Here is a 10,731-nt window from a genome sequence, read left to right as displayed (position 1 = left end):
AATCCCCAGTACTAGGGGGAAAATTGTACAAAGAGAGACTTTGCTGACCTGCTGGGTTCTGAATAGCCTCACTCCCATGGCCATGGCAAGTGTCCTCCTGGATTGCAGGAAGGCACCATCCTGTGAGAGCTGTTTAAATCTGCTGGCCTTTGAGATTAAACCATCCCTGGAGCTAAGAACAGGGGTAGGAGGGGGATTATGCTGTGATAGACATTGATCTCTTGCTGAGGGAAGGTCATTGACAGACAGCCCAGCTGCTCCCCCCTGTGGGTCTCCCACTGATTTAGAAGCTCCAGAGATGACAGCCTGGTGGAAGTCCTCATCAGGCCCCTTCCGGGGCTCTGCAGGTTTGCTAGACAACTTCCTCCAAAGACTCCCTGGGGGCCTGTTTGGGACTGACTTGCAGCCTGGGGCTCTTCTCTTTCACCTGCCTCAGGCCTGTCGACAGCCAAAGGCTCTGCTGCCTTCTCCTGCTTCTTCATCCTTCACAGAACTTCCTGCAATAGGCCCTTGGAACGCCTAGCCCATCTCAGTGTCCACTTCATGGAGGACCTGAACCAAATGCAAGTGGCACCTGGAGTGGTCCAAAGAAACCAGACGGGGAGGGATGGTGGCACTTCTTCTTGGCGTGGTTTGCCTTTCCTGCCCACTGGGAAGTGGCACCTCTGTCTGAGGGTCTCCAAGGGCCTCAGCCACAGCACAGATCTGCACAGCTCCAAGCAGACGAGATCATAGCAGGAGAGGGGCAGTAAGAGTTCCTCAGTCCTGAGACACACTCACTCACATATGCACCAATCAGAAGCAGACGGCTTTGCGGAGCACTGATGTGGCCTTCTGAGGGCACAGGGGAAGTACCAGCATCTGGAGAGACCGCTGTTACAAATTGGGAAGTTCCCTCTGCGGTGCTGTGTCCCCAGCAAGAACACAGTCTGTGAGCTAGGAGACAGGGGGTGGCCCAGGAGGGCTCCACTTATGGAGGGACCATGTGCTTCCCTTCTGTCTACCTGGACTCTGCAAGGTACAGGTCCCAGTCTGGAAAGGGACAGCATGCTGGCCCGAGGACATAGCCAGAGTCCATGGGACTACAAAACATTGTGTGGCTGGGGACCTGCAGGTGAGGGTCACCTGAGGATCCATGGGAGGACACAGGTCTGCTTTTTAAACAGGAGGTCAGGGAGGAATCGGTGTGGAATCCAGCGACCCACTTGACCACTCCCAGGTACTCTCCTGCCCCTCTGAAATTGCAAATAGACATTTGCAATCCCCCTGGATGCGAGATTGCCAAGGGCAATATTGCTGAGCCATAGCTGAGGGTGAGGGGGGCTTACCTCTGAACACTAGGAGGGAAAGGATGGTTTTCATGCCCTGAGACCAGCTGCAGGGACAGGGGCTATAGTTGTCTCAGGGACAGAGGCCTCTGGGAAACCACTGTGGAATTGCCTCCCCACCCCGACTTAAAGAGAAAGCAGTAGAAGAGAGAAAGTCAACCTGGGGCATAAGGGTGGACTGCGCAGCCAGGAGTGTTTGCTCAGATGTGCTGTGGGGGCGGGGCTGCTTGCTGGCCTCTCCTGCGCCGCGGCTGTGTGGAGCTCCCGCCCAAGGAGCGGGATGCTAACTGAGGCCCACGGCTGGAAAGCACTGACCGCGAGACAGGCATCCCTGTCCGAGGGCTTCCCTTGCTCTGGCGGTGCAGGTCTCCGCGGTATCCCAGCCGCTTGCATTTGGACCCAGGCCTGGTGCCGAGAACCTGCAGAGATGCCCTCTACATACAGATCACTAAAAAACTAAAAAACAAAAAACAAAACAAAAATACAAACAAACAACAACAACAACAACAACAACAAACCAGGGAGTGGGACGCTGTAAAAATCGGCCGCGGAGTCCCGGTTTCCCCACGTTGGTGGCTGCTCCCCGCTGGGAGGTCCCCGCTGGGTTTAGCCTCTTACTCAGACTGGGCTATTTAGGAGGCCTTTAGAAAATTATTTAAACTACGACAGCTTTGTGAGGACCCGCGGGAGGCGTGCGTCTCAGGTGTCAGAGCCCGCACAGGTCCGGCCGGGCAGGTGACCCCTCCACTTTGGCAGGTGGGCGCGACAGCGCCGCTCCGCGGCCAGGACCTCGGCCGAGCTGCGAGCCCGCTCCCCCTGGGGACCAGTGGAGGGACCCATTTCCTGTGATCAGAGACCGCCGCTCCGAGGTCGCCCGGCCGCGTGGGTACTGTCCTCGGAGTGAATCAAAACCGGATGCTTTGCTCCAATAGTTCCTTTTGAACTATGCAAATGTCAGCCCTGTAAGGTCACCTTCAGGGGAGAGTGACAGCCTGAGCTTCTCTCTGTGCAGTTTTCCTGGTGAGCAATGTTTTCAGCTGAAATATTCCCTCGTAATTACGCCCCGGGTTTGTGCTTCTCGCTTCGCTTCTGCTCGGCGTCGTCAGAGTTGGGAGGCGTCGAGCGAGCGGATGCCCTCGGGACCTAGAAGATCTGCTGACGGGGGACGTCCGCCCGTGGGCTCGGAAAGCCAGAGGGGCCGGGTCTAGGCGCCGCGCTTAGCAGAAGAAAGGGGATGTTTGTGAAGTGCCCTCCCCTCTCCCTGGGACGATAAGAGGTGGGGTTGAGTGGGAGACGGCAGAGAGAGGAGAGAGATCATGAACGTGCTGCCAGATTTAGGAATCCAACTTAAAAGAAGAAGACAATTTGGTCCGGCTGGAGTTGTGGCTCAGTGGTAGAGCGCTTGCCTGCCATTGAGTGAGGCCCAGCCTGGGTTCGATCCTAAGCGCCACATATAAATAAAATAAATATAAATAAATAAAGTAAAATAAAAAGATCCATTGACAACTAAAAAAATATTTAAAAAGAAGAAGAAAAGGATCTGGTAGGCATACCACAATTAAGATGCAACCCGAGGGGACCTGAAGTAGAAATTCCAGCCCTGGGGCAGTTGTGACATCAAAGGCATGGACAGGCCCATTTCCCTTCCCAACTGCAGCAGCAGCAGCAGCAGATCACAGCTAAGGGCAGTACTGAAGAGACCCAGAGCTGATTTCTGGAGCATTTGGCAACTCCCATTAACTTCTTGAATAATGAGTTTCTCTGTATCTCAGAAAGTAGAAGGCAGAAAACTATTAAAGCTTTAAGTTTATAGATTTTCCTTAAAGGGAATGTTTGCTCATGTTTGGAACTTCATTATTCTTCTGATTTTGAGCATGTGTTACTAACAAGAGAACCAAAGTGAAAATATAAGGAGGCCACTCTCGAAGCACTTGGCCACACAGGGAAGGGGCCTACCAAGGCAGGTGGCCTGACAGGCTGGAGAGGAGCTGGATGAGGGACAGCGCAGGGGGTGGCATTCCGTCCTGTTTAGTGTGGTACCCCAGACCCCAGGTGAAGCTTGGCACCTATGACTGCACTCTTCAAATGAATAAATAAGAAATGAAATTTCTAAATCAAGTTTGACCTGTAGAAAGTAGAATACCTGACAGCTGCTTGGGAATGTCAGGCAGCATAGGGAGTGCAACCGCAGGGATTTTGTGCATAATAGGGTGACTAGACCTGCATTTTAGTGACAGGCACTGGGAAATGGGAGAACTGAAGGTGGGCGGCCGTCCCTGGAGAACATCCAGGAAGCCTGAGGCTATGCTCACGGGGTGCCATCCTAACGCTGGTGGTATCCCTTTCAGGAACATCTGATGGTAGCTGTGTGGGGCTATGACCAGGACTGGGACAAGGAGGCTCCTTCCCTCTTCAGAAAGGGCCATCATTCAGGAGAACCAGAAACCCAAAGCACTAGGCGTGCAGGGATCTGGTTTGCACAGCAGCATTCCTGTGGATTCCCCCAAATGTCACACTGAGCTCCCTAGGAGAGAGATGACAAGTGCTCTGAACACATGGTGACTCCAGCAGGTTTCTTCCTACCTTTATTTTGGTAGTGCTGTGGGGTGAAGATCATGCAGCTATGTAGCAATGTAATATAGAGGAGTTGGTAATGTATACTACCAGTATTAAAGAAGTTTTAGCTAAAATATGGGTTCGCAATAGTATTGTTATGGTGTGGATGTGAGATGTCTCCCCCAAAGCTCTTGTTAATACAGGAAATTCAGAGGTGAAATGTTTAGGTCTTGAGAACTGTCATCTGATCACTCCATGCTGGTCTGAATGGACTCACTGGGTGGTAACTTAGGCAGGAGGGGCTAGGCTGCAGGAGGTAGGCCCCTGGGGCGTTCCCTGCACGGGTGCATCTCCTCTGTGGCCTCTTTCTCTCTTGCTCTGCTTCCTGTTCCTTCCACAAGCTTCCCTTTGCTGGGCCCTTCCCTCATGATGTTGTGCCTCACTTGGGCCCAGAGCAATGAATTTGGTCATCTATGGACTGAGAGACCCCTGACTGTCTGCCCTAAATATTTTCCTCCTCTCTTATGGTTGGGTATTTTGGTCACAGCGACAAAAATGCTGCCTAAAACAAGTATAGATCATGGAAATTCTCACAGGAGGACGCCTGTCGTCCCTAGCTTGGCATATGTCAGGGCTTTATTTTCTATCTGCTGATTCCCAAGGGGCCTCTGGTTGGTAACGCGCTTCGTGCATCTGCATTTCCCCCGTGTGCCTTTCTTGGGGGTGTTGGTCATTAGGATGGGGGCACAGTATTGATGCATATTCAATATTTCTTCCCCTAAGGTTTCTTTTTAAAAACAACCCTATGATTTTAACATATATGTTAACCTGGTCTGAATGTTTATGTCCTCACCAAAATGCCTGTGTTGAAATCTAATCACCAAGGTGATGGCCTTTGGGAGGTGATTAGAGATGAATGTTCTTATACAAAAGGCCTCACCCTCTCCCACTGGGTGAGGACACAGTGAGACTGTGCCCCTCTGAACCTGGAAATGGTCCTCACTTGGCCCCAAATCTGCTGGTGCCTTGATAATGGGCTTCCCAGCTTCTAGAAGTGAGAGAAATAAATTTATGCTATTTAAAAGCCACCCATTCCATATTTTATTATATACAGAATGGATTGAAAACAATAAAATGCATTCACATTAACACACACTCTCTTTCTCTCTCTCTGTGTGTATAATGCACCCATTTAAAAATGAGTTTTATTTATTTTTATTTTTGCAGTACTGGGTATCAAAGCCAGGGCCATGCACTGCTAGGCAAGCGATCTACCACTTGCTTATACTCCCTGCCCTTAAAATGAGTTTTGACAAATGAATATCCCCCAAGTGAACTTGCCACAATCAACACATGGAATATTTTCACCACACTAAGATGTCCCCACATGCCTCTTCTCCATGAATCCTAGCCCACTGCTGCTTTCCGTCACTATCCATTGGTTTGGTCTTTTTGATGGTTTTATAAAAAATGAAGCCCTGCAGGATGTCCTTGTCTGCATCTGGCTTCTTTCAGCAACATAATGCATTTGAGATTCATCTATGTCGTATTTGTTCAGCATTTGTTCTTTCTTAATGCTGAGTAGCATTCCAAGCTATAGACATCCTGTAATTTATTCCCCTACCTGTTGATGGACATTTGGGTTGTTTCCAGTTTTGGGTTACTCTGATTAAAGCCGATATTAACAGTCATGTTTAAGTCTATATAAACTCACGTTTTCTTTTCTCTTAGGCAAATCACGCCCCCCCCCCAAACTTTCCACGGCTCATTTTCCCCTGTCACATTAAGTACACTCTTGGGGCTAATGGTGTAGCTTAGTGGTAGAGCACATTTAGCCTGCACAAAACCCTGGGACCCAGTACCACTCCCCCAAATTAAATATACTTTTTTCTTTCTTGTACCAGGGGTTGAACCTAGGGGCACTTAATCACTGAACCACAACTCCATCCTTTTGATTTTATATTTTGAGACAGGGTTAGGGTTAGTGTTTAGGGCCTAGCTAAGTTGCTGAGGCTGGATTTGAACTTGTGATTCTCTTGCCTCAGCCTTCCAAGCTGCACATTACAGATGTGCGCCACTGTGCCCAGCGAGTACACTATTAATTGTCCTCTACAAAATGGTCCAAATCACTTTCCCACCTTTCAGCCAAATGAGATTGCCTGCAGATCTCTACGTGGCCCCTGAAGTTTCTGAACTCCAACATGGCTCAGTTTTCTCCACATAAAAAGCTTCCCATCGGTGTCACTTATGAGTCCCATTGCAAATGTCTCCCTTTCATCAACTGTCCCTGACTCAACCATGGTGTCCCTCCCTTCACTGAACCCTGCCCTTTGGACAGTGCTCGCCTTGTGTATGATCGCAGTGGATTCTCTTTATTTATAATGGCAATTACTCTCAATAATCTCTCTGTGAACATAGAGTCAGTGAATACTGAACACTGAAATGCAGGGGCAGGTTCCAAGGAGCCTCTGGACACATCTTCAGCAACACATGACCTTGTTTTACGTTTCTTTTTAAAAATTCAACCTCTGTGATTGGCTATGAACATTGAGCCCTTGGCCAACAGCACTGTAACCATGCCTGAAGGAAGTTTCTCTGTTTTTTCTTAAGGTGAGTCGTAGCCTTCTTGGGCTTTGGAGCCCCAGACTGTACTTCAGCTGACTGCTTGGGGGCCATTCAAAATAGCAAAATCACCAACAAAAATGAGAAAACCATGTCTCTACGTAGACTGCAGAAAGGGCACTTGTTTATAGTGCAAGGGCTGAAACAGGAGCTGGGAATATGAGCAATGGTGACTCAAATTTTTTGTTGTTCTGTGGAGGTCCTTGAATGAGATGGTGCCTCCTCTATCAGCTGTTGAGTGCCTGACCTAGGGCGGGGAACCTGATAGTGAGAAGCACCTGGGAGAAAATCAGAGAAAAATGAAGTTAGACACTGTTACCAAACAGTGTAACTTAAAATTTGCTGTCCACCTTCTATGTGTCAGACCCAAGCCAGGAGGAGGATATATAGTAGTGAACAAAATAGGAGACACCGTTCTTACACACGGGGATAGAGCCAGAGGAGGTGCCAAGAGTCGAAATATACTATTCCACTAAAATGGAAAGATGATTCTGCAGACAAGAGTTGATGACTTACTGCAGTCACACTGAAATCAACTTCCACGCGCACCAGGCAGCACAGTGCAGGGTTAAAAGCATGACTGGACAAGGCCACTTGGTTTGAATTCTGGCTCTGGCCTATTATTAGCTGTATGACCTTGGGCAAGTTACTTGACCTTTCCTTGTCTTAATTCTTGCTCTGTAACAGCAGGGCCAGCACATCTTCTACTTCTTTGAGTTGTCGTAAGGATTATACGTTAATATTGGCAAAGCATTTAGAACGGTACCTGACGATTCAGAGGAATCGCATTTTAAAAATGCCTACGTAGCACCTAGTTTATCCGAAGACGTAAATCTTGTTGGGTCAATTGTTTGGGAGAGAGGTAATCGAGGAGCGTGGCTGTTATTTCTATTTCAAATTTTCATCATGGAGCCTGGGAAATGTGGGCTTGAGGGCTTAGGTGATTAACCTTGGTACAAGATCAGCCAGTGGGCAGAGCTGTTCTCCAATGACTGCAGCACCAAATCACAGGTGCTCCTGAGCCATTCCGCTCAGTCTCTTGTGAGTCACAACTTAACCCAGCATATGCTCAGGTTAAGTGACAAGGATCAACTCTGGGAATGCTCCCACTGAAAGAGAAATTAAAGTTGAAACAATCTAAAACATTAGAAAAACAATTCTATAAAAATAGCATGAGTAATCACAAAGTAAAAGCATGAATAGATTTAAAAACCAAACTAAACCAAGACTCAGGAACAAAGAGATATTCTAATCCCAAGAATCGGCGGGGACGACATTCCTCTGAAAAGCCCTGGTAGAATAGTATTTGACAAACAACTCCACCATGCCTCTCGTATGGAATCAAAAGCACATAACATGCTAGTGCCAGAAAACAAGTGGGGATCTGTTTTCCAAATTAATTGGGATGCCAAAGCTCCCATGTTCAATGGAAACTTACAAAATGTGGTAGAGGAAGCTGTCATCTAAGGAGTGGAGAACAGATTGTACAAGGAAACTCACTGTTCTGTCCAGTGTTATGCCTATAGTAAATGAGAAAATGGCCACAGAGACTTTAATTAAGAGTTAGAAAATCCTTTTATGTGTGCAGATGGATGAATGCTATGATAAATGGGAGCCTTGTGCCACCCTTAAGCGGGGTTCGAGATTTATCATAGAAACATAGTTTAGATGTCAGAGCACGTACATATGCTCAGGGGAAAATGACAGTTGGTCTCAAGTTTTCGGGGAATACTGCCTATTCCTTTTTTCACTTGTTTTAGAACTTGGGAACCATATGTTTTTTGAAATGTGAAGCCAGTACTTGTAGCTGTAGCAGGCGAATGACTGAAAGACAGAAAGGAAATGTTGAGTCCAGGAATACAGGACCCTGTCTTAAAAACTGCTTTTTTTTTTTGCCACTGATGGGACACTTTGTGATCGCAACAAAAATCACCTGTTACCATCTGTGGGAATGAAACCACGCGTGACTTTTCAGTGGCTTAGTGGAGCCTGGCTATTCACATTAGAAAGTTAGTGTTAAACATGTACACACTGTTCTATTATGAAAGGAACCTGGCACTTCAGCAAAAGGGAATGTGAAAGACTTTTATTAAGATTCAAAAAGTAGTAATCTAAAACTTCAAGCCAACTCACATAAAAAATGTAGGTTTGTTTCACATCACTCATTACATAGGCATCGTCCTGGTCATGTGGACCCACTTTACAAATATACAAATAGTCCCTGCTGTCTGCTATGAATCCTTTAATCTGAAGCCTGGCTTTACTTAACAAATAAAAAACAAAAACCTGTCATCATGTCCAAGAACAATAAGGCACCCAAACACCTGTATCCAAAAAAAGACAAACTTGAAAACTCTGAAATGAAATTTGATGTTATCAAAATCAGGGACATCTATTTCAAACACCAATTTCTGTATTTTCCAGAATGTCCATATCATATAAAAGACAAAGAAACACTATTTCTTAACTTCATTTTAACATTTATGTATCCCACTCTTTCAGTATTTTAAATGCAAAGCATTCTAGCTAATTAGTGGTCTAGCTTGGGAACCTCTCTCTCATCACATTGGTCATATGGGAAAATATCTGTGTAGTTCAAAAAGGCTGTACCTGTTGGTTAACCTGGACAAACATTAGAAATTTCTTGGCTTTCAGATTAAGAATCATTATCACCATCAACTACGGATCTTTTAGTACAGTAAGAGGATATTTACTGTGGGGACACAAAGGAATAAAATATCCACTTTGTCAAGAATATACAAATGGAAGTTGTATGGACTGTCAAGGTTGTATGGACTGTCAAGGGGGAAGAAAATCGCAACTGCTGCAAGAGAAGGTGGTTTGGAAAGTCCTCATGATCTTGAACTTTAGTTTAATCCTTGCAGGGAAGGAGTAAGGAGAGTAAGCTGTGTAAAAGGCACAAACATTCTAATGACAGATGCCTGGGCAGGGAGGTAGGAGTCAGTTTTTTCTTTTTAAAAACATTTCCACAGTGCCATGAGGAATAACAACACTTTTGGAACAAATATTAATAAGTTGTAATGGTTCTTTAGTATATAGATTGGGTCAGAGGAAGGCTGTCCTCAGAAAAGGAAGGAGGTAAAGAGGATCTGAAGGAAGGAGGCATTAGATTGAGAGGACCTCAGACCACTTTTAGGCTTAATAACAATATGCAGGTGTGCAAACACTATGGTAAGTCCTTCAAGTGAAGTGTTTATCTTCCTTGAGAAACAGTTATATTCCCTAAAATGTACACTTTGTAGATAGGTGGATAAGCAACAGAACAAACACATTTGATCTTCAGGTTGGCCTTTGATAGCCTTTTAAACTCTGCAAAGCAACCCACCTTTGATAATCAAAGGGAAGAAAATTCAATTTCAGTGATTGAAACACCAAATTCTGATCTGAGATGTTCCCAAATTCAGAAAAATAAAGAGTAAACTTACCTGTTAATTCTGTTGAGAAAAACACCTCAACCCATTCCTACAAATTTTTTATTTGTTAAACAAAAACATGACCCATGGTTTCAGGTCAATACAGTTCCTAGTGAGGAACTCTAGTGACAGAGAGAAGGGGCTGGCTCAAAGGATTCAGTCTTCCATTTCCTAAACCAGTCTACCACACTCCGGTGGGGAAAACCTGGCTTAATAAATACCAAGCTCTGAAATCCTTTTTCTTTAGAAGAGAGATTTCTCTCAGTTGCATAATTGTGTTTTCAGGTGGAAGCAATAAAAATTAAAATGCTAATATGCTAATACATAACATATATTATATGCTAATACCCAGTGTGCAGATAGTAAATCTGGAACAGCCTTTAGTGCCAACAGACTTAATATTATTTTCTAGGGCAACATGCCCACTTCAACTACCCATGAACTGAATAGTATATCTTACACTATTCATTTTTTTTTTTTTTTTCAGTCTGGGGATTGAACTCAGGGCCTCACACATGCTAGGCAAGTGTTTTACCACTGAGCTACATCCCCAGTCCCCACTATTCACCTCTTAAACCTATCATTGCTCCCTAGAATTTTTCACTGATATTAAACTGGGCTAGAGAAAACTGATGAAATGTCCATTAATTTTGCTATTATAAATACTTTGACAAAAATATCAGGTTAAAGTTAATAGCTAATATAGTTTTGGAATATCTATGGACAAAATTTTCCATATAAGTTCAATTCCTCACATAATCAGTTTTAGGCTGTAGAATGATTCAGGTTGG

The sequence above is a fragment of the Marmota monax genome, unplaced genomic scaffold, assembly GCF_021218885.2.
Source record: "Marmota monax isolate L192 unplaced genomic scaffold, Marmota_monax_Labrador192_F-V1.1 WCK01_AAM20220418_F8-fsc00114, whole genome shotgun sequence".
NCBI lineage: Eukaryota > Metazoa > Chordata > Mammalia > Rodentia > Sciuridae > Marmota > Marmota monax.
Note: the sequence above shows the minus strand (reverse complement) of the source record.